This window comes from Equus caballus, chromosome 6 (genome assembly GCF_041296265.1).
Source record: "Equus caballus isolate H_3958 breed thoroughbred chromosome 6, TB-T2T, whole genome shotgun sequence".
Lineage (NCBI taxonomy): Eukaryota > Metazoa > Chordata > Mammalia > Perissodactyla > Equidae > Equus > Equus caballus.
In genome coordinates, this window is record NC_091689.1 from 29,784,618 (window position 1) to 29,805,293 (window position 20,676).

Genomic DNA, 20,676 nt, shown 5'->3' on the forward strand with positions numbered 1-20,676 from the left:
CGAGTTGGGCCCCACAGCATCTTGCTTCCAGCTCTTTGGGAAGCTAAGAAACAACTCGCTCTGCACAGTGCTCTTACAGCCTACCGGGAACATCTCTTCCAAAGGCCTGTGAAACGCAGTTTCTTTGCAGGCCTGGTCTGGCTGAAGTAGGACTTCTGCTCTGGGTGTGCTACTTTGCCCTAGAGCTGAAAGGCACAACGTGCAGGCTTCTTTCCAAAGGGCGAGTTGGGCCCCACAGCATCTTGCTTCCAGCTCTTTGGGAAGCTAAGAAACAACTCGCTCTGCACAGTGCTCTTACAGCCTAGTGGGAACATCTCTTCCAAAGGCCTGTGAAATGCTCTTTCTTTGCAGGCCTGATCTGGCTGAAGTAGGGCTTCTGCTCTGGGTGTGCTACATTGCCCTAGAGCTGAAAGGCACAACGTGCAGGCTTCTTTCCAAAGGGCGAGTTGGGCCCCACAGAATCTTGCTTCCAGCTCTTTGGGAAGCTAAGAAACAACTCGCTCTGCACAGTGCTCTTACAGCCTACCGGGAACATCTCTTCCAAAGGCCTGTGAAACGCAGTTTCTTTGCAGGCCTGATCTGGCTGAAGTAGGACTTCTTCTCTGGGTGTGCTACTTTGCCCTAGAGCTGAAAGGCACAACGTGCAGGCTTCTTTCCAAAGGGCGAGTTGGGCCCCACAGCATCTTGCTTCCAGCTCTTTGCGAAGCTAGGAAACAACTCGCTCTGCACAGTGCTCTTACAGCCTACCGGGAACATCTCTTCCAAAGGCCTGTGAAACGCAGTTTCTTTGCAGGCCTGATCTGGCTGAAGTAGGACTTCTGCTCTGGGTGTGCTACTTTGCCCTATAGCTGAAAGGCACAACGTGCAGGCTTCTTTCCAAAGGGCGAGTTGGGCCCCACAGCATCTTGCTTCCAGCTCTTTGGGAAGCTAAGTAACAACTCGCTCTGCACAGTGCTCTTACAGCCTAGTGGGAACATCTCTTTCAAAGGCCTGTGAAACGCAGTATCTTTGCAGGCCTGATCTGGCTGAAGTAGGACTTCTTCTCTGGGTGTGCTCCATTGCCCTAGAGCTGAAAGGCACAACGTACAGGCTTCTTTCCAAAGGGCGAGTTGGGCCCCACAGCATCTTGCTTCCAGCTCTTTGGGAAGCTGAGAAACAACTAGCTCTGCACAGTGCTCTTACAGCCTACCGGGAACATCTCTTGCAAAGGCCTGTGAAACGCAGTTTCTTTGCAGGCCTGATCTGGCTGAAGTAGGACTTCTGCTCTAGGTGTGCTACATTGCCCTAGAGCTGAAAGGCACAACGTGCTGGCTTCTTTCCAAAGGGCGATTTGGGCCCCACAGCATCTTGCTTCCAGCTCTTTGGGAAGCTAAGAAACAACTCGCTCTGCACAGTGCTCTTACAGCCTACCGGGAACATCTCTTCCAAAGGCCTGTGAAACGCAGTTTCTTTGCAGGCCTGATCTGGCTGAAGTAGGACTTCTGCTCTGGGTGTGCTACTTTGCCCTAGAGCTGAAAGGCACAACGTGCAGGGTTCTTTCCAAAGGGCGAGTTGGGCCCCACAGCATCTTGCTTCCAGCTCTTTGGGAAGCTAAGAAACAACTCGCTCTGCACAGTGCTCTTACAGCCTAGTGGGAACATCTCTTCCAAAGGCCTGTGAAACGCAGTTTCTTTGCAGGCCTGATCTGGCTGAAGTAGGACTTCTGCTCTGGGTGTGCTACTTTGCCCTAGAGCTGAAAGGCACAACGTGCAGGCTTCTTTCCAAAGGGCGAGTTGGGCCCCACAGCATCTTGCTTCCAGCTCTTTGGGAAGCTAAGAAACAACTCGCTCTGCACAGTGCTCTTACAGCCTACCGGGAACATCTCTTCCAAAGGCCTGTGAAACGCAGTTTCTTTGCAGGCCTGATCTGGCTGAAGTGGGACTTCTGCTCTGGGTGTGCTACTTTGCCCTAGAGCTGAAAGGCACAACGTGCAGGCTTCTTTCCAAAGGGCGAGTTGGGCCCCACAGCATCTTGCTTCCAGCTCTTTGGGAAGCTAAGAAACAACTCGCTCTGCACAGTGCTCTTACAGCCTACCGGGAACATCCTTTCCAAAGGCCTGTGAAACGCAGTTTCTTTGCAGGCCTGGTCTGGCTGAAGTAGGACTTCTGCTCTGGGTGTGCTACTTTGCCCTAGAGCTGAAAGGCACAACGTGCAGGCTTCTTTCCAAAGGGCGAGTTGGGCCCCACAGCATCTTGCTTCCAGCTCTTTGGGAAGCTAAGTAACAACTCGCTCTGCACAGTGCTCTTACAGCCTAGTGGGAACATCTCTTCCAAAGGCCTGTGAAACGCAGTTTCTTTGCAGGCCTGATCTGGCTGGAGTAGGACTTCTGCTCTGGGTGTGCTCCATTGCCCTAGAGCTGAAAGGCACAACGTACAGGCTTCTTTCCAAAGGGCGAGTTGGGCCCCACAGCATGTTGCTTCCAGCTCTTTGGGAAGCTGAGAAACAACTCGCTCTGCACAGTGCTCTTACAGCCTACCGGGAACATCTCTTGCAAAGGCCTGTGAAACGCAGTTTCTTTGCAGGCCTGATCTGGCTGAAGTAGGACTTCTGCTCTAGGTGTGCTACATTGCCCTAGAGCTGAAAGGCACAACGTGCTGGCTTCTTTCCAAAGGGCGATTTGGGCCCCACAGCATCTTGCTTCCAGCTCTTTGGGAAGCTAAGAAACAACTCGCTCTGCACAGTGCTCTTACAGCCTACCGGGAACATCTCTTCCAAAGGCCTGTGAAACGCAGTTTCTTTGCAGGCCTGATCTGGCTGAAGTAGGACTTCTGCTCTGGGTGTGCTACTTTGCCCTAGAGCTGAAAGGCACAACGTGCAGGGTTCTTTCCAAAGGGCGAGTTGGGCCCCACAGCATCTTGCTTCCAGCTCTTTGGGAAGCTAAGAAACAACTCGCTCTGCACAGTGCTCTTACAGCCTAGTGGGAACATCTCTTCCAAAGGCCTGTGAAACGCACTTTCTTTGCAGGCCTGATCTGGCTGAAGTAGGGCTTCTGCTCTGGGTGTGCTACATTGCCCTAGAGCTGAAAGGCACAACGTGCAGGCTTCTTTCCAAAGGGCGAGTTGGGCCCCACAGCATCTTGCTTCCAGCTCTTTGGGAAGCTAAGAAACAACTCGCTCTGCACAGTGCTCTTACAGCCTACCGGGAACATCTCTTCCAAAGGCCTGTGAAACGCAGTTTCTTTGCAGGCCTGATCTGGCTGAAGTGGGACTTCTGCTCTGGGTGTGCTACTTTGCCCTAGAGCTGAAAGGCACAACGTGCAGGCTTCTTTCCAAAGGGCGAGTTGGGCCCCACAGCATCTTGCTTCCAGCTCTTTGGGAAGCTAAGAAACAACTCGCTCTGCACAGTGCTCTTACAGCCTACCGGGAACATCCTTTCCAAAGGCCTGTGAAACGCAGTTTCTTTGCAGGCCTGGTCTGGCTGAAGTAGGACTTCTGCTCTGGGTGTGCTACTTTGCCCTAGAGCTGAAAGGCACAACGTGCAGGCTTCTTTCCAAAGGGCGAGTTGGGCCCCACAGCATCTTGCTTCCAGCTCTTTGGGAAGCTAAGAAACAACTCGCTCTGCACAGTACTCTTACAGCCTACCGGGAACATCTCTTCCAAAGGTCTGTGAAACGCAGTTTCTTTGCAGGCCTGGTCTGGCTGAAGTAGGACTTCTGCTCTGGGAGTGCTACTTTGCCCTAGAGCTGAAAGGCACAACGTGCAGGCTTCTTTCCAAAGGGCGAGTTGGGCCCCACAGCATCTTGCTTCCAGCTCTTTGGGAAGCTAAGAAACAACTCGCTCTGCACAGTGCTCTTACAGCCTACCGGGAACATCTCTTCCAAAGGGCTGTGAAACGCAGTTTCTTTGCAGGCCTGGTCTGGCTGAAGTAGGACTTCTGCTCTGGGTGTGCTACTTTGCCCTAGAGCTGAAAGGCACAACGTGCAGGCTTCTTTCCAAAGGGCAAGTTGGGCCCCACAGCATCTTGCTTCCAGCTCTTTGGGAAGCTAAGAAACAACTCGCTCTGCACAGTGCTCTTACAGCCTAGTGGGAACATCTCTTCCAAAGGCCTGTGAAACGCACTTACTTTGCAGGCCTGATCTGGCTGAAGTAGGGCTTCTGCTCTGGGTGTGCTACATTGCCCTAGAGCTGAAAGGCACAACGTGCAGGCTTCTTTCCAAAGGGCGAGTTGGGCCCCACAGCATCTTGCTTCCAGCTCTTTGGGAAGCTAAGAAACAAGTCGCTCTGCACAGTGCTCTTACAGCCTACCGGGAACATCTCTTCCAAAGGCCTGTGAAACGCAGTTTCTTTGCAGGCCTGATCTGGCTGAAGTAGGACTTCTGCTCTTGGTGTGCTACTTTGCCCTAGAGCTGAAAGGCACAACGTGCAGGCTTCTTTCCAAAGGGCGAGTTGGGCCCCACAGCATCTTGCTTCCAGCTCTTTGGGTAGCTAAGAAACAACTCGCTCTGCACAGTGCTCTTACAGCCTAGTGGGAACATCTCTTCCCAAGGGTTGTGAAACGCAGTTTGTTTGCAGGCCTGATCTGGCTGAAGTTGGACTTCTGCTCTGGGTCTGCTACTTTGCCCTAGAGCTGAAAGGCACAACGTGCAGGCTTCTTTGCAAATGGCGAGTTGGGCCCCACAGCATCTTGCTTCCAGCTCTTTGGGAAGCTAAGAAACAACTCGCTCTGCACAGTGCTCTTACAGGCTAGTGGGAACACATGTTCCAAAGGCCTGTGAAACGCAGTTTCTTTGCAGGCCTGATCTGGCTGAAGTAGGACTTCTGCTCTGGGTGTGCTACATTGCCCTAGAGCTGAAAGGCACAACGTGCAGGCTTCTTTCCAAAGGGCGAGTTGGGCCCCACAGCATCTTGCTTCCAGCTCTTTGGGAAGCTAAGAAACAACTCGCTCTGCACAGTGCTCTTACAGCCTACCGGGAACATCTCTTCCAAAGGCCTGTGAAACGCACTTTCTTTGCAGAGCTGGTCTGGCTGAAGTAGGACTTCTGCTCTGGGTGTGCTACTTTGCCCTAGAGCTGAAAGGCACAACGTGCAGGCTTCTTTCCAAAGGGCGAGTTGGGCCCCACAGCATCTTGCTTCCAGCTCTTTGGGAAGCTAAGAAACAACTCGCTCTGCACAGTGCTCTTACAGCCTACCGGGAACATCCTTTCCAAAGGCCTGTGAAACGCAGTTTCTTTGCAGGCCTGGTCTGGCTGAAGTAGGACTTCTGCTCTGGGTGTGCTACTTTGCCCTAGAGCTGAAAGGCACAACGTGCAGGCTTCTTTCCAAAGGGCGAGTTGGGCCCCACAGCATCTTGCTTCCAGCTCTTTGGGAAGCTGAGAAACAACTCGCTCTGCACAGTGCTCTTACAGCCTAGTGGGAACATCTCTTCCAAAGGCCTGTGAAACGCAGTTTCTTTGCAGGCCTGATCTGGCTGGAGTAGGACTTCTGCTCTGGGTGTGCTCCATTGCCCTAGAGCTGAAAGGCACAACGTACAGGCTTCTTTCCAAAGGGCGAGTTGGGCCCCACAGCATGTTGCTTCCAGCTCTTTGGGAAGCTGAGAAACAACTCGCTCTGCACAGTGCTCTTACAGCCTACCGGGAACATCTCTTGCAAAGGCCTGTGAAACGCAGTTTCTTTGCAGGCCTGATCTGGCTGAAGTAGGACTTCTGCTCTAGGTGTGCTACATTTCCCTAGAGCTGAAAGGCACAACGTGCTGGCTTCTTTCCAAAGGGCGATTTGGGCCCCACAGCATCTTGCTTCCAGCTCTTTGGGAAGCTAAGAAACAACTCGCTCTGCACAGTGCTCTTACAGCCTACCGGGAACATCTCTTCCAAAGGCCTGTGAAACGCAGTTTCTTTGCAGGCCTGATCTGGCTGAAGTAGGACTTCTGCTCTGGGTGTGCTACTTTGCCCTAGAGCTGAAAGGCACAACGTGCAGGGTTCTTTCCAAAGGGCGAGTTGGGCCCCACAGCATCTTGCTTCCAGCTCTTTGGGAAGCTAAGAAACAACTCGCTCTGCACAGTGCTCTTACAGCCTAGTGGGAACATCTCTTCCAAAGGCCTGTGAAACGCACTTTCTTTGCAGGCCTGATCTGGCTGAAGTAGGGCTTCTGCTCTGGGTGTGCTACATTGCCCTAGAGCTGAAAGGCACAACGTGCAGGCTTCTTTCCAAAGGGCGAGTTGGGCCCCACAGCATCTTGCTTCCAGCTCTTTGGGAAGCTAAGAAACAACTCGCTCTGCACAGTGCTCTTACAGCCTACCGGGAACATCTCTTCCAAAGGCCTGTGAAACGCAGTTTCTTTGCAGGCCTGATCTGGCTGAAGTGGGACTTCTGCTCTGGGTGTGCTACTTTGCCCTAGAGCTGAAAGGCACAACGTGCAGGCTTCTTTCCAAAGGGCGAGTTGGGCCCCACAGCATCTTGCTTCCAGCTCTTTGGGAAGCTAAGAAACAACTCGCTCTGCACAGTGCTCTTACAGCCTACCGGGAACATCCTTTCCAAAGGCCTGTGAAACGCAGTTTCTTTGCAGGCCTGGTCTGGCTGAAGTAGGACTTCTGCTCTGGGTGTGCTACTTTGCCCTAGAGCTGAAAGGCACAACGTGCAGGCTTCTTTCCAAAGGGCGAGTTGGGCCCCACAGCATCTTGCTTCCAGCTCTTTGGGAAGCTAAGAAACAACTCGCTCTGCACAGTGCTCTTACAGCCTACCGGGAGCATCTCTTCCAAAGGTCTGTGAAACGCAGTTTCTTTGCAGGCCTGGTCTGGCTGAAGTAGGACTTCTGCTCTGGGTGTGCTACTTTGCCCTAGAGCTGAAAGGCACAACGTGCAGGCTTCTTTCCAAAGGGCGAGTTGGGCCCCACAGCATCTTGCTTCCAGCTCTTTGGGAAGCTAAGAAACAACTCGCTCTGCACAGTGCTCTTACAGCCTACCGGGAACATCTCTTCCAAAGGCCTGTGAAACGCAGTTTCTTTGCAGGCCTGGTCTGGCTGAAGTAGGACTTCTGCTCTGGGTGTGCTACTTTGCCCTAGAGCTGAAAGGCACAACGTGCAGGCTTCTTTCCAAAGGGCAAGTTGGGACCCACAGCATCTTGCTTCCAGCTCTTTGGGAAGCTAAGAAACAACTCGCTCTGCACAGTGCTCTTACAGCCTAGTGGGAACATCTCTTCCAAAGGCCTGTGAAACGCACTTACTTTGCAGGCCTGATCTGGCTGAAGTAGGGCTTCTGCTCTGGGTGTGCTACATTGCCCTAGAGCTGAAAGGCACAACGTGCAGGCTTCTTTCCAAAGGGCGAGTTGGGCCCCACAGCATCTTGCTTCCAGCTCTTTGGGAAGCTAAGAAACAAGTCGCTCTGCACAGTGCTCTTACAGCCTACCGGGAACATCTCTTCCAAAGGCCTGTGAAACGCAGTTTCTTTGCAGGCCTGATCTGGCTGAAGTAGGACTTCTGCTCTTGGTGTGCTACTTTGCCCTAGAGCTGAAAGGCACAACGTGCAGGCTTCTTTCCAAAGGGCGAGTTGTGCCCCACAGCATCTTGCTTCCAGCTCTTTGGGTAGCTAAGAAACAACTCGCTCTGCACAGTGCTCTTACAGCCTAGTGGGAACATCTCTTCCCAAGGGTTGTGAAACGCAGTTTGTTTGCAGGCCTGATCTGGCTGAAGTTGGACTTCTGCTCTGGGTCTGCTACTTTGCCCTAGAGCTGAAAGGCACAACGTGCAGGCTTCTTTGCAAATGGCGAGTTGGGCCCCACAGCATCTTGCTTCCAGCTCTTTGGGAAGCTAAGAAACAACTCGCTCTGCACAGTGCTCTTACAGGCTAGTGGGAACACATGTTCCAAAGGCCTGTGAAACGCAGTTTCTTTGCAGGCCTGATCTGGCTGAAGTAGGACTTCTGCTCTGGGTGTGCTACATTGCCCTAGAGCTGAAAGGCACAACGTGCAGGCTTCTTTCCAAAGGGCGAGTTGGGCCCCACAGCATCTTGCTTCCAGCTCTTTGGGAAGCTAAGAAACAACTCGCTCTGCACAGTGCTCTTACAGCCTACCGGAAACATCTCTTCCAAAGGCCTGTGAAACGCAGTTTCTTTGCAGGCCTGATCTGGCTGAAGTAGGGCTTCTGCTCTGGGTGTGCTACTTTGCCCTAGAGCTGAAAGGCACAACGTGCAGGCTTCTTTCCAAAGGGCGAGTTGGGCCCCACAGCATCTTGCTTCCAGCTCTTTGGGAAGCTAAGAAACAACTCGCTCTGCACAGTGCTCTTACAGCCTAGTGGGAACATCTCTTCCAAAGGCCTGTGAAACGCAGTTTCTTTGCAGGCCTGATCTGGCTGAAGTAGGACTTCTGCTCTGGGTGTGCTACTTTGCCCTAGAGCTGAAAGGCACAACGTGCAGGCTTCTTTCCAAAGGGCGAGTTGGGCCCCACAGCATCTTGCTTCCAGCTCTTTGGGAAGCTAAGAAACAAGTCGCTCTGCACAGTGCTCTTACAGCCTACCGGGAACATCTCTTCCAAAGGTCTGTGAAACGCAGTTTCTTTGCAGGCCTGATCTGGCTGAAGTAGGACTTCTGCTCTGGGTGTGCTACTTTGCCCTAGAGCTGAAAGGCACAACGTGCAGGCTTCTTTCCAAAGGGCGAGTTGGGCCCCACAGCATCTTGCTTCCAGCTCTTTGGGTAGCTAAGAAACAACTCGCTCTGCACAGTGCTCTTACAGCCTAGTGGGAACATCTCTTCTCAAGGGTTGTGAAACGCAGTTTGTTTGCAGGCCTGATCTGGCTGAAGTTGGACTTCTGCTCTGGGTCTGCTACTTTGCCCTAGAGCTGAAAGGCACAACGTGCAGGCTTCTTTGCAAATGGCGAGTTGGGCCCCACAGCATCTTGCTTCCAGCTCTTTGGGAAGCTAAGAAACAACTCGCTCTGCACAGTGCTCTTACAGGCTAGGGGGAACACATGTTCCAAAGGCCTGTGAAACGCAGTTTCTTTGCAGGCCTGATCTGGCTGAAGTAGGACTTCTGCTCTGGGTGTGCTACATTGCCCTAGAGCTGAAAGGCACAACGTGCAGGCTTCTTTCCAAGGGGCGAGTTGGGCCCCACAGCATCTTGCTTCCAGCTCTTTGGGAAGCCATGAAACCACTCGCTCTGCACAGTGCTCTTACAGCCTACCGGGAACATCTCTTCCAAAGGCCTGTGAAACGCAGTTTCTTTGCAGGCCTGATCTGGCTGAAGTAGGACTTCTGCTCTTGGTGTTCTACTTTGCCCTAGAGCTGAAAGGCACAACGTGCAGGCTTCTTTCCAAAGGGCGAGTTGGGCCCCACAGCATCTTGCTTCCAGCTCTTTGGGAAGCTAAGAAACAACTCGCTCTGCACAGTGCTCTTACAGCCTACCGGGAACATCTCTTCCAAAGGCCTGTGAAACGCAGTTTCTTTGCAGGCCTGATCTGGCTGAAGTAGGGCTTCTGCTCAGGGTGTGCCACTTTGCCCTAGAGCTGAAAGGCACAACGTGCAGGCTTCTTTCCAAAGGGCGAGTTGGGCCCCACAGCATCTTGCTTCCAGCTCTTTGGGAAGCTAAGAAACAACTCGCTCTGCACAGTGCTCTTACAGCCTAGTGGGAACTTCTCTTCCAAAGGCCTGTGAAACGCAGTTTCTTTGCAGGCCTGATCTGGCTGAAGTAGGACTTCTGCTCTGGGTGTGCTACTTTGCCCTAGAGCTGAAAGGCACAACGTGCAGGCTTCTTTCCAAAGGGCGAGTTGGGCCCCACAGCATCTTGCTTCCAGCCTTTTGGGAAGCTAAGTAACAACTCGCTCGACACAGTGCTCTTACAGCCTACCGGGAACAACTCTTCCAGAGGCCAGTGAAACGCAGTTTCTTTGCAGGCCTGATCTGGCTGAAGTAGGACTTCTGCTCTGGGTGTGCTACATTGCCCTAGAGCTGAAAGGCACAACGTGCAGGCTTCTTTCCAAAGGGCGAGTTGGGCCCCACAGCATCTTGCTTCCAGCTCTTTGGGAAGCTAAGAAACAACTCGCTCTGCACAGTGCTCTTACAGCCTAGTGGGAACATCTCTTCCAAAGGCCTGTGAAACGCAGTTTCTTTGCAGGCCTGATCTGGCTGAAGTAGGACTTCTGCTCTGGGTGTGCTACTTTGCCCTAGAGCTGAAAGGCACAACATGCAGGCTTCTTTCAAAAGGGCGAGTTGGGCCCCACAGCATCTTGCTTCCAGCTCTTTGGGAACCTAAGAAACAACTCGCTCTGCACAGTGCTCTTACAGCCTACTGGGAACATCTCTTCCAAAGGTCTGTGAAACGCAGTTTCTTTGCAGGCCTGGTCTGGCTGAAGTAGGACTTCTGCTCTGGGTGTGCTACTTTGCCCTAGAGCTGAAAGGCACAACGTGCAGGCTTCTTTCCAAAGGCCGAGTCGGGCCCCACAGCATCTTGCTTCCAGCTCTTTGGGAAGCTAAGTAACAACTCGCTCTGCACAGTGCTCTTACAGCCTAGTGGGAACATCTCTTCCAAAGGCCTGTGAAACGCAGTTTCTTTGCAGGCCTGATCTGGCTGAAGTAGGACTTCTGCTCTGGGTGTGCTACTTTGCCCTAGAGCTGAAAGGCACAACGTGCAGGCTTCTTTCCAAAGGGCGAGTTGGGCCCCACAGCATCTTGCTTCCAGCTCTTTGGGAAGCTAAGAAACAACTCGCTCTGCACAGTGCTCTTACAGCCTACCGGGAACATCCTTTCCAAAGGCCTGTGAAACGCAGTTTCTTTGCAGGCCTGGTCTGGCTGAAGTAGGACTTCTGCTCTGGGTGTGCTACTTTGCCCTAGAGCTGAAAGGCACAACGTGCAGGCTTCTTTCCAAAGGGCGAGTTGGGCCCCACAGCATCTTGCTTCCAGCTCTTTGGGAAGCTAAGAAACAACTCGCTCTGCACAGTGCTCTTACAGCCTACCGGGAGCATCTCTTCCAAAGGTCAGTGAAACGCAGTTTCTTTGCAGGCCTGGTCTGGCTGAAGTAGGACTTCTGCTCTGGGTGTGCTACTTTGCCCTAGTGCTGAAAGGCACAACGTGCAGGCTTCTTTCCAAAGGGCGAGTTGGGCCCCACAGCATCTTGCTTCCAGCTCTTTGGGAAGCTAAGAAACAACTCGCTCTGCACAGTGCTCTTACAGCCTACCGGGAACATCTCTTCCAAAGGCCTGTGAAACGCAGTTTCTTTGCAGGCCTGGTCTGGCTGAAGTAGGACTTCTGCTCTGGGTGTGCTACTTTGCCCTAGAGCTGAAAGGCACAACGTGCTGGCTTCTTTCCAAAGGGCGATTTGGGCCCCACAGCATCTTGCTTCCAGCTCTTTGGGAAGCTAAGAAACAACTCGCTCTGCACAGTGCTCTTACAGCCTACCGGGAACATCTCTTCCAAAGGCCTGTGAAACGCAGTTTCTTTGCAGGCCTGATCTGGCTGAAGTAGGACTTCTGCTCTGGGTGTGCTACTTTGCCCTAGAGCTGAAAGGCACAACGTGCAGGCTTCTTTCCAAAGGGCGAGTTGGGCCCCACAGCATCTTGCTTCCAGCTCTTTGGGAAGCTAAGAAACAACTCGCTCTGCACAGTGCTCTTACAGGCTAGTGGGAACACATGTTCCAAAGGCCTGTGAAACGCAGTTTCTTTGCAGGCCTGATCTGGCCGAAGTAGGACTTCTGCTCTGGGTGTGCTACATTGCCCTAGAGCTGAAAGGCACAACGTGCAGGCTTCTTTCCAAAGGGCGAGTTGGGCCCCACAGCATCTTGCTTCCAGCTCTTTGGGAAGCTAAGAAACAACTCGCTCTGCACAGTGCTCTTACAGCCTACCGGAAACATCTCTTCCAAAGGCCTGTGAAACGCAGTTTCTTTGCAGGCCTGGTCTGGCTGAAGTAGGGCTTCTGCTCTGTGTGTGCTACTTTGCCCTAGAGCTGAAAGGCACAACGTGCAGGCTTCTTTCCAAAGGGCGAGTTGGGCCCCACAGCATCTTGCTTCCAGCTCTTTGGGAAGCTAAGAAACAACTCGCTCTGCACAGTGCTCTTACAGCCTAGTGGGAACATCTCTTCCAAAGGCCTGTGAAACGCAGTTTCTTTGCAGGCCTGATCTGGCTGAAGTAGGACTTCTGCTCTGGGTGTGCTACTTTGCCCTAGAGCTGAAAGGCACAACGTGCAGGCTTCTTTCCAAAGGGCGAGTTGGGCCCCACAGCATCTTGCTTCCAGCTCTTTGCGAAGCTAGGAAACAACTCGCTCTGCACAGTGCTCTTACAGCCTACCGGGAACATCTCTTCCAAAGGCCTGTGAAACGCAGTTTCTTTGCAGGCCTGATCTGGCTGAAGTAGGACTTCTGCTCTGGGTGTGCTACTTTGCCCTATAGCTGAAAGGCACAACGTGCAGGCTTCTTTCCAAAGGGCGAGTTGGGCCCCACAGCATCTTGCTTCCAGCTCTTTGGGAAGCTAAGTAACAACTCGCTCTGCACAGTGCTCTTACAGCCTAGTGGGAACATCTCTTTCAAAGGCCTGTGAAACGCAGTTTCTTTGCAGGCCTGGTCTGGCTGAAGTAGGACTTCTGCTCTGGGTGTGCTACATTGCCCTAGAGCTGAAAGGCACAACGCGCAGGCTTCTTTCCAAAGGGCGAGTTGGGCCCCACAGCATCTTGCTTCCAGCTCTTTGGGAAGCTAAGAAACAACTCGCTCTGCACAGTGCTCTTACAGCCTACCGGAAACATCTCTTCCAAAGGCCTGTGAAACGCAGTTTCTTTGCAGGCCTGATCTGGCTGAAGTAGGGCTTCTGCTCTGGGTGTGCTACTTTGCCCTAGAGCTGAAAGGCACAACGTGCAGGCTTCTTTCCAAAGGGCGAGTTGGGCCCCACAGCATCTTGCTTCCAGCTCTATGGGAAGCTATGAAACCACTCGCTCTGCACAGTGCTCTTACAGCCTACCGGGAACATCTCTTCCAAAGGCCTGTGAAACGCAGTTTCTTTGCAGGCCTGATCTGGCTGAAGTAGGACTTCTGCTCTTGGTGTTCTACTTTGCCCTAGAGCTGAAAGGCACAACGTGCAGGCTTCTTTCCAAAGGGCGAGTTGGGCCCCACAGCATCTTGCTTCCAGCTCTTTGGGAAGCTAAGAAACAACTCGCTCTGCACAGTGCTCTTACAGCCTACCGGGAACATCTCTTCCAAAGGCCTGTGAAACGCAGTTTCTTTGCAGGCCTGATCTGGCTGAAGTAGGGCTTCTGCTCTGGGTGTGCTACTTTGCCCTAGAGCTGAAAGGCACAACGTGCAGGCTTCTTTCCAAAGGGCGAGTTGGGCCCCACAGCATCATGCTTCCAGCTCTTTGGGAAGCTCAGAAACAACTCGCTCTGCACAGTGCTCTTACAGCCTAGTGGGAACTTCTCTTCCAAAGGCCTGTGAAACGCAGTTTCTTTGCAGGCGTGATCTGGCTGAAGTTGGACTTCTGCTCTGGGTGTGCTACTTTGCCCTACAGCTGAAAGGCACAACGTGCAGGCTTCTTTCCAAAGGGCGAGTTGGGCCCCACAGCATCTTGCTTCCAGCTCTTTGGGAAGCTAAGTAACAACTCGCTCTGCACAGTGCTCTTACAGCCTAGTGGGAACATCTCTTCCAAAGGCCTGTGAAACGCAGTTTCTTTGCAGGCCTGATCTGGCTGGAGTAAGACTTCTGCTCTGGGTGTGCTCCATTGCCCTAGAGCTGAAAGGCACAACGTACAGGCTTCTTTCCAAAGGGCGAGTTGGGCCCCACAGCATGTTGCTTCCAGCTCTTTGGGAAGCTGAGAAACAACTCGCTCTGCACAGTGCTCTTACAGCCTACCGGGAACATCTCTTGCAAAGGCCTGTGAAACGCAGTTTCTTTGCAGGCCTGATCTGGCTGAAGTAGGACTTCTGCTCTAGGTGTGCTACATTGCCCTAGAGCTGAAAGGCACAACGTGCTGGCTTCTTTCCAAAGGGCGATTTGGGCCCCACAGCATCTTGCTTCCAGCTCTTTGGGAAGCTAAGAAACAACTCGCTCTGCACAGTGCTCTTACAGCCTACCGGGAACATCTCTTCCAAAGGCCTGTGAAACGCAGTTTCTTTGCAGGCCTGATCTGGCTGAAGTAGGACTTCTGCTCTGGGTGTGCTACTTTGCCCTAGAGCTGAAAGGCACAACGTGCAGGGTTCTTTCCAAAGGGCGAGTTGGGCCCCACAGCATCTTGCTTCCAGCTCTTTGGGAAGCTAAGAAACAACTCGCTCTGCACAGTGCTCTTACAGCCTAGTGGGAACATCTCTTCCAAAGGCCTGTGAAACGCACTTTCTTTGCAGGCCTGATCTGGCTGAAGTAGGGCTTCTGCTCTGGGTGTGCTACATTGCCCTAGAGCTGAAAGGCACAACGTGCAGGCTTCTTTCCAAAGGGCGAGTTGGGCCCCACAGCATCTTGCTTCCAGCTCTTTGGGAAGCTAAGAAACAACTCGCTCTGCACAGTGCTCTTACAGCCTACCGGGAACATCTCTTCCAAAGGCCTGTGAAACGCAGTTTCTTTGCAGGCCTGATCTGGCTGAAGTGGGACTTCTGCTCTGGGTGTGCTACTTTGCCCTAGAGCTGAAAGGCACAACGTGCAGGCTTCTTTCCAAAGGGCGAGTTGGGCCCCACAGCATCTTGCTTCCAGCTCTTTGGGAAGCTAAGAAACAACTCGCTCTGCACAGTGCTCTTACAGCCTACCGGGAACATCCTTTCCAAAGGCCTGTGAAACGCAGTTTCTTTGCAGGCCTGGTCTGGCTGAAGTAGGACTTCTGCTCTGGGTGTGCTACTTTGCCCTAGAGCTGAAAGGCACAACGTGCAGGCTTCTTTCCAAAGGGCGAGTTGGGCCCCACAGCATCTTGCTTCCAGCTCTTTGGGAAGCTAAGAAACAACTCGCTCTGCACAGTGCTCTTACAGCCTACCGGGAGCATCTCTTCCAAAGGTCAGTGAAACGCAGTTTCTTTGCAGGCCTGGTCTGGCTGAAGTAGGACTTCTGCTCTGGGTGTGCTACTTTGCCCTAGTGCTGAAAGGCACAACGTGCAGGCTTCTTTCCAAAGGGCGAGTTGGGCCCCACAGCATCTTGCTTCCAGCTCTTTGGGAAGCTAAGAAACAACTCGCTCTGCACAGTGCTCTTACAGCCTACCGGGAACATCTCTTCCAAAGGCCTGTGAAACGCAGTTTCTTTGCAGGCCTGGTCTGGCTGAAGTAGGACTTCTGCTCTGGGTGTGCTACTTTGCCCTAGAGCTGAAAGGCACAACGTGCTGGCTTCTTTCCAAAGGGCGATTTGGGCCCCACAGCATCTTGCTTCCAGCTCTTTGGGAAGCTAAGAAACAACTCGCTCTGCACAGTGCTCTTACAGCCTACCGGGAACATCTCTTCCAAAGGCCTGTGAAACGCAGTTTCTTTGCAGGCCTGATCTGGCTGAAGTAGGACTTCTGCTCTGGGTGTGCTACTTTGCCCTAGAGCTGAAAGGCACAACGTGCAGGGTTCTTTCCAAAGGGCGAGTTGGGCCCCACAGCATCTTGCTTCCAGCTCTTTGGGAAGCTAAGAAACAACTCGCTCTGCACAGTGCTCTTACAGCCTAGTGGGAACATCTCTTCCAAAGGCCTGTGAAACGCACTTTCTTTGCAGGCCTGATCTGGCTGAAGTAGGGCTTCTGCTCTGGGTGTGCTACATTGCCCTAGAGCTGAAAGGCACAACGTGCAGGCTTCTTTCCAAAGGGCGAGTTGGGCCCCACAGCATCTTGCTTCCAGCTCTTTGGGAAGCTAAGAAACAACTCGCTCTGCACAGTGCTCTTACAGCCTACCGGGAACATCTCTTCCAAAGGCCTGTGAAACGCAGTTTCTTTGCAGGCCTGATCTGGCTGAAGTGGGACTTCTGCTCTGGGTGTGCTACTTTGCCCTAGAGCTGAAAGGCACAACGTGCAGGCTTCTTTCCAAAGGGCGAGTTGGGCCCCACAGCATCTTGCTTCCAGCTCTTTGGGAAGCTAAGAAACAACTCGCTCTGCACAGTGCTCTTACAGCCTACCGGGAACATCCTTTCCAAAGGCCTGTGAAACGCAGTTTCTTTGCAGGCCTGGTCTGGCTGAAGTAGGACTTCTGCTCTGGGTGTGCTACTTTGCCCTAGAGCTGAAAGGCACAACGTGCAGGCTTCTTTCCAAAGGGCGAGTTGGGCCCCACAGCATCTTGCTTCCAGCTCTTTGGGAAGCTAAGAAACAACTCGCTCTGCACAGTACTCTTACAGCCTACCGGGAACATCTCTTCCAAAGGTCTGTGAAACGCAGTTTCTTTGCAGGCCTGGTCTGGCTGAAGTAGGACTTCTGCTCTGGGAGTGCTACTTTGCCCTAGAGCTGAAAGGCACAACGTGCAGGCTTCTTTCCAAAGGGCGAGTTGGGCCCCACAGCATCTTGCTTCCAGCTCTTTGGGAAGCTAAGAAACAACTCGCTCTGCACAGTGCTCTTACAGCCTACCGGGAACATCTCTTCCAAAGGCCTGTGAAACGCAGTTTCTTTGCAGGCCTGGTCTGGCTGAAGTAGGACTTCTGCTCTGGGTGTGCTACTTTGCCCTAGAGCTGAAAGGCACAACGTGCAGGCTTCTTTCCAAAGGGCAAGTTGGGCCCCACAGCATCTTGCTTCCAGCTCTTTGGGAAGCTAAGAAACAACTCGCTCTGCACAGTGCTCTTACAGCCTAGTGGGAACATCTCTTCCAAAGGCCTGTGAAACGCACTTACTTTGCAGGCCTGATCTGGCTGAAGTAGGGCTTCTGCTCTGGGTGTGCTACATTGCCCTAGAGCTGAAAGGCACAACGTGCAGGCTTCTTTCCAAAGGGCGAGTTGGGCCCCACAGCATCTTGCTTCCAGCTCTTTGGGAAGCTAAGAAACAAGTCGCTCTGCACAGTGCTCTTACAGCCTACCGGGAACATCTCTTCCAAAGGCCTGTGAAACGCAGTTTCTTTGCAGGCCTGATCTGGCTGAAGTAGGACTTCTGCTCTTGGTGTGCTACTTTGCCCTAGAGCTGAAAGGCACAACGTGCAGGCTTCTTTCCAAAGGGCGAGTTGGGCCCCACAGCATCTTGCTTCCAGCTCTTTGGGTAGCTAAGAAACAACTCGCTCTGCACAGTGCTCTTACAGCCTAGTGGGAACATCTCTTCCCAAGGGTTGTGAAACGCAGTTTGTTTGCAGGCCTGATCTGGCTGAAGTTGGACTTCTGCTCTGGGTCTGCTACTTTGCCCTAGAGCTGAAAGGCACAACGTGCAGGCTTCTTTGCAAATGGCGAGTTGGGCCCCACAGCATCTTGCTTCCAGCTCTTTGGGAAGCTAAGAAACAACTCGCTCTGCACAGTGCTCTTACAGGCTAGTGGGAACACATGTTCCAAAGGCCTGTGAAACGCAGTTTCTTTGCAGGCCTGATCTGGCTGAAGTAGGACTTCTGCTCTGGGTGTGCTACATTGCCCTAGAGCTGAAAGGCACAACGTGCAGGCTTCTTTCCAAAGGGCGAGTTGGGCCCCACAGCATCTTGCTTCCAGCTCTTTGGGAAGCTAAGAAACAACTCGCTCTGCACAGTGCTCTTACAGCCTACCGGGAACATCTCTTCCAAAGGCCTGTGAAACGCACTTTCTTTGCAGAGCTGGTCTGGCTGAAGTAGGACTTCTGCTCTGGGTGTGCTACTTTGCCCTAGAGCTGAAAGGCACAACGTGCAGGCTTCTTTCCAAAGGGCGAGTTGGGCCCCACAGCATCTTGCTTCCAGCTCTTTGGGAAGCTAAGAAACAACTCGCTCTGCACAGTGCTCTTACAGCCTACCGGGAACATCCTTTCCAAAGGCCTGTGAAACGCAGTTTCTTTGCAGGCCTGGTCTGGCTGAAGTAGGACTTCTGCTCTGGGTGTGCTACTTTGCCCTAGAGCTGAAAGGCACAACGTGCAGGCTTCTTTCCAAAGGGCGAGTTGGGCCCCACAGCATCTTGCTTCCAGCTCTTTGGGAAGCTAAGTAACAACTCGCTCTGCACAGTGCTCTTACAGCCTAGTGGGAACATCTCTTCCAAAGGCCTGTGAAACGCAGTTTCTTTGCAGGCCTGATCTGGCTGGAGTAGGACTTCTGCTCTGGGTGTGCTCCATTGCCCTAGAGCTGAAAGGCACAACGTACAGGCTTCTTTCCAAAGGGCGAGTTGGGCCCCACAGCATGTTGCTTCCAGCTCTTTGGGAAGCTGAGAAACAACTCGCTCTGCACAGTGCTCTTACAGCCTACCGGGAACATCTCTTGCAAAGGCCTGTGAAACGCAGTTTGTTTGCAGGCCTGATCTGGCTGAAGTAGGACTTCTGCTCTAGGTGTGCTACATTTCCCTAGAGCTGAAAGGCACAACGTGCTGGCTTCTTTCCAAAGGGCGATTTGGGCCCCACAGCATCTTGCTTCCAGCTCTTTGGGAAGCTAAGAAACAACTCGCTCTGCACAGTGCTCTTACAGCCTACCGGGAACATCTCTTCCAAAGGCCTGTGAAACGCAGTTTCTTTGCAGGCCTGATCTGGCTGAAGTAGGACTTCTGCTCTGGGTGTGCTACTTTGCCCTAGAGCTGAAAGGCACAACGTGCAGGGTTCTTTCCAAAGGGCGAGTTGGGCCCCACAGCATCTTGCTTCCAGCTCTTTGGGAAGCTAAGAAACAACTCGCTCTGCACAGTGCTCTTACAGCCTAGTGGGAACATCTCTTCCAAAGGCCTGTGAAACGCACTTTCTTTGCAGGCCTGATCTGGCTGAAGTAGGGCTTCTGCTCTGGGTGTGCTACATTGCCCTAGAGCTGAAAGGCACAACGTGCAGGCTTCTTTCCAAAGGGCGAGTTGGGCCCCACAGCATCTTGCTTCCAGCTCTTTGGGAAGCTAAGAAACAACTCGCTCTGCACAGTGCTCTTACAGCCTACCGGGAACATCTCTTCCAAAGGCCTGTGAAACGCAGTTTGTTTGCAGGCCTGATCTGGCTGAAGTGGGACTTCTGCTCTGGGTGTGCTACTTTGCCCTAGAGCTGAAAGGCACAACGTGCAGGCTTCTTTCCAAAGGGCGAGTTGGGCCCCACAGCATCTTGCTTCCAGCTCTTTGGGAAGCTAAGAAACAACTCGCTCTGCACAGTGCTCTTACAGCCTACCGGGAACATCCTTTCCAAAGGCCTGTGAAACGCAGTTTCTTTGCAGGCCTGGTCTGGCTGAAGTAGGACTTCTGCTCTGGGTGTGCTACTTTGCCCTAGAGCTGAAAGGCACAACGTGCAGGCTTCTTTCCAAAGGGCGAGTTGGGCCCCACAGCATCTTGCTTCCAGCTCTTTGGGAAGCTAAGAAACAACTCGCTCTGCACAGTGCTCTTACAGCCTACCGGGAGCATCTCTTCCAAAGGTCTGTGAAACGCAGTTTCTTTGCAGGCCTGGTCTGGCTGAAGTAGGACTTCTGCTCTGGGTGTGCTACTTTGCCCTAGAGCTGAAAGGCACAACGTGCAGGCTTCTTTCCAAAGGGCGAGTTGGGCCCCACAGCATCTTGCTTCCAGCTCTTTGGGAAGCTAAGAAACAACTCGCTCTGCACAGTGCTCTTACAGCCTACCGGGAACATCTCTTCCAAAGGCCTGTGAAACGCAGTTTCTTTGCAGGCCTGGTCTGGCTGAAGTAGGACTTCTGCTCTGGGTGTGCTACTTTGCCCTAGAGCTGAAAGGCACAACGTGCAGGCTTCTTTCCAAAGGGCAAGTTGGGCCCCACAGCATCTTGCTTCCAGCTCTTTGGGAAGCTAAGAAACAACTCGCTCTGCACAGTGCTCTTACAGCCTAGTGGGAACATCTCTTCCAAAGGCCTGTGAAACGCACTTACTTTGCAGGCCTGATCTGGCTGAAGTAGGGCTTCTGCTCTGGGTGTGCTACATTGCCCTAGAGCTGAAAGGCACAACGTGCAGGCTTCTTTCCAAAGGGCGAGTTGGGCCCCACAGCATCTTGCTTCCAGCTCTTTGGGAAGCTAAGAAACAAGTCGCTCTGCACAGTGCTCTTACAGCCTACCGGGAACATCTCTTCCAAAGGCCTGTGAAACGCAGTTTCTTTGCAGGCCTGATCTGGCTGAAGTAGGACTTCTGCTCTTGGTGTGCTACTTTGCCCTAGAGCTGAAAGGCACAACGTGCAGGCTTCTTTCCAAAGGGCGAGTTGGGCCCCACAGCATCTTGCTTCCAGCTCTTTGGGTAGCTAAGAAACAACTCGCTCTGCACAGTGCTCTTACAGCCTAGTGGGAACATCTCTTCCCAAGGGTTGTGAAACGCAGTTTGTTTGCAGGCCTGATCTGGCTGAAGTTGGACTTCTGCTCTGGGTCTGCTACTTTGCCCTAGAGCTGAAAGGCACAACGTGCAGGCTTCTTTGCAAATGGCGAGTTGGGCCCCACAGCATCTTGCTTCCAGCTCTTTGGGAAGCTAAGAAACAACTCGCTCTGCACAGTGCTCTTACAGGCTAGTGGGAACACATGTTCCAAAGGCCTGTGAAACGCAGTTTCTTTGCAGGCCTGATCTGGCTGAAGTAGGACTTCTGCTCTGGGTGTGCTACATTGCCCTAGAGCTGAAAGGCACAACGTGCAGGCTTCTTTCCAAAGGGCGAGTTGGGCCCCACAGCATCTTGCTTCCAGCTCTTTGGGAAGCTAAGAAACAACTCGCTCTGCACAGTGCTCTTACAGCCTACCGGAAACATCTCTTCCAAAGGCCTGTGAAACGCAGTTTC